This window comes from Poromitra crassiceps (genome assembly GCF_964638095.1).
Source record: "Poromitra crassiceps genome assembly, chromosome: 11".
In the NCBI taxonomy this organism is placed as follows: domain Eukaryota; kingdom Metazoa; phylum Chordata; class Actinopteri; order Beryciformes; family Melamphaidae; genus Poromitra; species Poromitra crassiceps.
Genome location: NC_139643.1, coordinates 6468416 through 6475292, shown reverse-complemented (window position 1 = coordinate 6475292; position 6877 = coordinate 6468416). Strand labels below are relative to the sequence as shown.

Below are 6877 nucleotides of genomic sequence, written 5' to 3'. Positions count from 1 at the left end.
CCAGCGCCCACAGTGTCCCAGGCGAGAATCGAACTCAGGACCTTCTAGCGGTGAGGCGACAGCGCTAACGACTGCGCCACCGTAGTACCCTCTAATGTATGCTCCTCCTTTACTGTGTGCTGTGTGCAATGTGGTGTGTGTGTGTGTGTGTGTGTGTGTGTGTGTGTGTGTGTAATGTTTGATGGAGATGGATGAGCCAGCAGAGGTGTGGACAGCATATGTAGTGAGTGTCATCTTAATTCAATGTACTGTGCAGCTGATGTACTGATGATCTCTTCTCAACGTGCCTGTCGTGACTGTCAAGTAACATGACTGGCATGTAAACAACGCCTGTTAGCATTTTACTTCATTAAAAAAAACATTTCCATGCAAAACTTGTGTTCACAAGCTATTAAGAACCTGTTGTATAATTAAAAAAATATGTAAAATCATTTTCTTCATCCCTGATAAACTGACTTAGTGGGATCAGTGGAGGGTGTTAGGATTGAGGTAAGATCCATAAGGCACTCTGGTGGGTTTCCTTTCTCAACCTTTTTACCAGTTCCTATTCAGCCATCCGGACACATATTCATAGACCAGCAGCATCACTGCCCCACCTGGTCCAAGTCTCATTATCTTGGGCACCAAACCCTTGTAGAGTGCGAAGTACCCCTCCTCCCGGTACACCAGGGCCATGGTCTGGAAGCAGGTGCGGTACTTGATCTCTCCCGGTACCGGCTGGGGGCCTTGGATGCGGCTCTTAGCCACGTCGAAGGGAATGTTCACACAGGAGGAGATGCTGCTGATACCAGGCCGATGGTGAACTTCCTCAGGAACTCGAGTGTAGGATCTGGCCTGGAAGGAATGGCATCCTTGACGTTGAAGTAGAAGCCAAAGTAGATCATGTTGAAAACACCATGGCATCCCAGCGTTGAAGTCAACCCTTTATTCAGACCTCTCCATCCAAAGCCATCAGATGTAATGATGCGTCTTGCTTGGGCAAATGAGGAGGGTTTTGCTCTTTGAAGGAATCTCTGTTGGCCTGGAGACTGACTTTCACCACTTCAAATGGATTGACGACCACAGCCTCGGTCAAGCCTGCGCCCAGCCCTGCTACAGACAGTGCCACACCAGGAGACAAAGGGGTGAGATTCAGCAGCTTCTTGTAAAAGAAGGTGGTGAAAAAGGTGGAAAACTTGACTGCTCTCTTTGGTGTCTCTGCCACAATTGGAGGAAGGATTCCCTTCTAGAAGCCAGGGATGCCCTCATTGCGGAAGATGGTCCGGAAGCAATCACTCAGGTTCTTGTAGCTGTTGGGGTCACTGGTTCCCCTCTGGATCTGGAACCTTGTCTTCACCACATCCAGGGGATGCATTAGGCAAATCTCCACCAGACTAGCTGAGCCACCGGCAATGATCTGATGGGATGCTTCCCATAGTAAACTCTGTGGCTTTTTGTTTTTTTCAAGCAGCTCCAGCATGCAAGCTGTGTGTTAGTGTGGGGATGAGTTTATCCCAGCTCCATGCAGAGATTCGTCGCCTGACGCAGGTAGCAGAGATTCGAGCAGAGCCACTCCCACGGAGGAGTTTTCAGTTGAGGGGGGTGGGGCACGCAGGGCACCACACAACTACACCACATCACTACATCAGAAAATATTAGCTTCAGAGTCAGTGATGTGCTTGAAATGCTTCGTTTCACAAAAGGCTCATTATCTCAGCTTCTAGTTTGAAACGTCTGTTTTTGGTGAAATCAACCTATACTGCTGATAACTAAAGAACGGAAAATGATATCAATAAACTTTTTTTTGCTGATGATACAAGAGTCTCATCGTTCTTTGGGCGTGTTCGGTGTTTACATAGTAATATCACACAATATTCTGTGGGTCTTGAGAAATCACTGAAAACGCTCTGAAAGGGCTGGTACTGGGAGCATCCGTTTTCCAGAAATGGCTGGCACTCAATGAGTTAATAGGGTCTAGGCCGACTTTTTAGAGGTATTAATTGGACATAGAGCAGGCCATCATGTTTGATCAACATTGATGGGCCTGGCGTGTTTGAGTCTGTCTTGTGATTTTAAGGCAGAAACAGACGAAGACACACCGGTATCACAACTGAGGAACCTGCTCTAAAATCTTAGACACATTTGACAGTGTATGCTTGAGACAATAACCTGAGGGTGACATTATGGATAGTTTAGTTTAATAGATGAGGGTAGATTTGGTCTATGGGGTCTCACTGTCGGTCTCTTGAAACTTGGGTGTGGTCTCTCTTCTCTCCTCTTTCATAGTTTTGGATGGAGTCAATACTGACTAGCATGTATCCTTTCTTCTCATGTCACAACTTACTGGCCTTATCGGTTTCATCCGATTTTTTTTATCTCTACCTTTTTGGGTGTGTTAGTGTGAGCTCTGTCACACCAGGTGACAGAGAGGTTACTACTATTTGACTGACCTTTAGGGTCTAACTCCGGCTTTTTGTCCCCCCTCTTAGGATGTCCTTACCACAGGCTTAACAGTTGTGCAAGTTGTTAACAAAATATCTTCAAATGGAGAGATATGCCATCCTCTCCAGGATGAAGTCCGGCAAGGAGGACACTTTGTCTTCCAGAAAACTGAGAATTCTAGAGGACCAGATAAAGACTGCTGATCAAAGCAGATGGCCAGAGGCCAAACAGGTGGCCCTAAAAATGATGACCAAGAGGTACAGGGATGGCATAGCCCGGGCAGCTCTATCAGCTTTCACAAGGCTGGAGCAGCTCAGGTGTTCACCCACCGCTCCCCCAGCCCAGGAAGCGGTGGACTTTGACGCCATCCTTCAGTAAACAACATGCGTGTTTCCTTGGACGTTCTATTACGCCAGTTTTTAGATGTGCCCTTTGAGGGATTTTTTGTACTTTTGCTACTCCTTATTTCCTTTACTATTCTGTTACATAAATGTGTGCTCCTTTATGGAGGTGAAATATACCAAAATGTAAAAAAATAAATAATCACTTTTGGTAAGCAATGTTTGGGATCTGTTCCTTGGGGAGGGGGTTTGACTCTGGAGAATTTGGTATTCATACAGTTTATTATAATTTGATCTACATTCATTACCCATAAGTGCGGGGCTTGCACTGACACACTCACAGGGTCCATTATGGAAACCCATACCGCCCTGGCGGTATGCTGGGATGTAAGATCCTTGGATTGTATATTGTCAAACAGGGTTGTTTAAGACTTGCTGGAAAAAACGTACAGGGAGGAACCGAATGAGGAGCAGAGTCCAGGATGACATTCCAACATGTCAAACGTGTATTTGAAAGCACCGTCGTACAGATTACACCAACACCTGCAAGCATCACAGCTAAACACAACTAAGTCCTTCATGCTCGCACATACCAAAATACACAGGTCACTTTCACACATAAACCACAAAATAGAGAATAAATATTTACATAAAACCATATCTTTATAAATATATACACACCCAAATATACCTAATAAATACCAATATAGTACAAAAATAGATCACATTAAAACATGCTCACTTTGCTTTGGAATGTGTCATCAGTGGGAGTGAGTGTAACATTAATGTACTGCTTCCAGTCACCAGACAGCGAACCATACCGTTAGATACTGTATGATGGTAGCTTGCTAGTTAAGCTAGCTCAAACAGCTGGACAGCCAGATTGAGCAGCTGTTGAGATGAAGCTCACCGTTTTAATGGGCGCTGGCTTCACCCCTCAAAGCCCATGTGGTTCAACTCTGCTCAATTAATAGCAGACACCAGCTGATCCAATTTAAAATCGTTCACCGTCTCCATTATTCCAAGCATAGGTAACATAATATTTATCCTTCTGTCTCACTATGTGATAGGTGTCAGAGGGCACACTGTCCGATGTTTTCTGTTTTTCTGCTGTTGTTTTGTTTTGTTTGTTTGTTTGTTGTTGTTGTTTTTTTTTTTGGGGGGGGGGGGGTTCTGGGAATTGATATGAAGGTGGACCCCTTCATAGGGATATTTGGGGTCTCCTTTGATTCCTCTCAAATTAATTATTCACACAGACATATTAGCCTTTACCTCTCTTTTGGCAAGACGCTGTACTTTACTTTGTAAATCTCATATTAAGGCTCCATCTTTTTCTTTGTGACTTTAGGGATGTCATCATGTATTTTCTTAAATGAGAAAAGATAAGATTCTCAGTGAAAGGCAGCTCTGCTCAATTCTTTCATAAATGGAATTATTTCATAGATTACTTTAATTGCTTACAATCCTTGCCCTCTGACTAATTCCCCCTTCCCATCTGTCCCCTTTTTCTTCTTTGGTATGCTTAATGTTATTTATTTAATTTTAACTTTATCTATCTATCTATTAGTAAGTATTTATATGTTTGAAATATTCCTACACACTATGATTAGTAATATTATTTTCTATACAGAGACAATGTTCTATTGGTAGGGCTGTCTTGAGGGCCCTGGGGATATTCCTGTACAACGAAAATGGGAAATACATAGTCATTTTACACGCGTATTTATTTCTGCATTACTGATAAAATAGTAATACAAATAACAAATAAACAAACCAACAAAAATAGAGCAGGAGAGTGACAGCATACTTGCCATTGCTCTGTGCCTCTGTCACACCTATGTCTTAGGTGAAGGTAGTGTAAACCGTTGACACTGAATTTAAACCATGAGTACAGTAGGAAGGATGGCACGCACACAGTCAGACAAGGTGCAGGATATTTATTTCTCCCAACATCCAAAAGTGACAATGTACAGAGGCAAACACCATGTTGCCTTTACATCAGGGTGTTTGAGCTCCTCTCAGCAACTCAGCAGCAAGACAGAAAGAATTTGGGCAAGTGCTGAAACCTCTCTTTTATACACCTTAACTCCACCCATTACTCCACCCACATGGGATAAGCCATAATAATGCAATTCAAATGTATAACTTTTTGTCTGCATTTTCTTAGGCCATCGCCTCCACTAAACAATAGTATGATTAAGAATGTTCACAATTACTATAAAAGTAATGTTCAGTGTCCCTTTTGACTTTGTTTTAATGCTGTTTACCAGCTTCCAGCTTGGTTTGGTCCACTTTGAGCTCCAGTGTTCAGGTGAAACAGTTTGGGCAATCAAGCCACTTTCAGGCCTCCAGGAAAAACAACAGAGAACTGATTAAGCAGGTGTGCCTGATCATTGTTGTGACTGCAGCACACCTGACATTAATCAGTTCATCCAATAGTGATGACAGGACATAAAGAAGCTGTACTAATTTCAGGAAGTAGTGGAGTTGTGCATGTAGCCCATTGATTCCAGTTATGTTATGGTTAAAACGAAGGCAGGAAACAGACATCGAGTGTGCACCCCCGATGAGACTGCATTTTCCCCCTTGGAGTTTGGTATTAGTGAGTTTTAGTGATCATGTGGCTGTACATGATCACAGCCTCCTTGACGGGTTTCTTGCCCTGCTTGTCTTTGTTCTTCAAGGAGTCCTTGAGCTTCTCCGCTCTGTCCAGATACTGTATGCACTTCCCTCGTATGCTCTCCTTCGCCTTGTCACTGTGTGCCTTATCTGGAGAGAAGACATGACAACAGAGGGATGCTGTGACATCAAGTGACAGCAGATCCTATGGATGTTACTGGAGAAGCCAATTTGTGTTCATACTGTATGCTGAAATGCATGTTATATGTTTAATATGCCCTCGCGCCGTCTGTGCAGACTCCAACACACTTTTTCCATTCAAGCCCATTCTCTTGCACAAACGCATCCAGGAGCTGGAATATGTGCTCCGCTATAGTTCTGGTCTCAGAAGTGGTTTACAGAAGAGAAAGTCCTCCTGAGCTGCACCATCATGTTCATATCTGACGTAAACCATCAAATTGGCCAAATCTGCAACATCAGTACTCTCATCCAGTTGGATGGAATAATAGCGACTACTTTTAATGCGCTCAATCAGTATATTTTTAACATCATCTGTCATGTCTCTTATTTTCCGTGCCACCGTGTCGTTTGAAAGCGGCACCAAGTTTAACTGTTTGGCAGCCTTCTGGCCACACATGATTTTTGTCATCTCTTTGGCTAATGGTAAACACAATTGTTCGCCAATTGTGTGTGGCTTACCGGCTTTTGCTATGCGGAGGCTGGCACAATACGAGGCTTCCTGTGCCTTGGCTGTGGGTGTACTGCAGGATTGAATCGTGGATTTAGCCTTATTCAGTGCATCACGTTTTCTTGTGAAGAAATCTTCTGGTTTGTCTTTCAGCTCGGCATGTTTTGTTGTAAGGTGCCGTTGGAGGTGCAATGGTTTCATGCAGTCATTGCTAAGCACTTCACCACAAATCACGCACTGTGGCCTGTGCTCTTCCTCCGTCCCACCGCAGCTGAATCCAAACTTAATGTAACTGGGGCTGTATTTCCATCATTTTTTACGTCGTTTATTTGTGGATTCCACACTTGCGCTGCTCACGGAGCCACTAGCAGCACACGTGGTGCTCGGTTCAGCACTGCACTGCTAACGCTGTGAGTGTTAGCACTGGAAGACGTTGTTGCGGCTGTGAATACCTCTCGTGGTGCGCCTATGGCGGAGCCTGCACTGGTGCCTGCTTCGCTGTCCTCGTTCACTTGTTGAATGTCATTGCTGCTGGACTCCTCCACACGTCTCTTTTGAATACTTCCCGTTTTCAGCCAATTTTGCAACATGCCTGCAGCTTCTTGCTTGTAACATTAGCAGCAAATTGTGTGTAGGCGCATCGTCGCGCAACAGGTAGTAGTGTCCGTCAGAAACAATGCCAGAAACACATGTATTTAATAATGTTGTTCCTAAATCTACAACAACAAAATGAATGTAGATACAAGTTATTTTAAACCCCATTTCAATTCTCAAGCTCATTTTCATTCGTAGTATATTGATAGTATTA

General features: G+C 43.8%; 1 pseudogene across 1 annotated transcript; it reads right to left on the bottom strand.

Annotated features, from left to right (window-relative positions):
• Positions 1 to 534: 534 nt before the first annotated feature.
• Positions 535 to 1459, bottom strand: LOC310784800 (mitochondrial 2-oxodicarboxylate carrier pseudogene; annotated as a pseudogene). Its single transcript has one exon. The product of its transcript is annotated as a mitochondrial 2-oxodicarboxylate carrier pseudogene (transcript).
• Positions 1460 to 6877: the final 5418 nt, after the last annotated feature.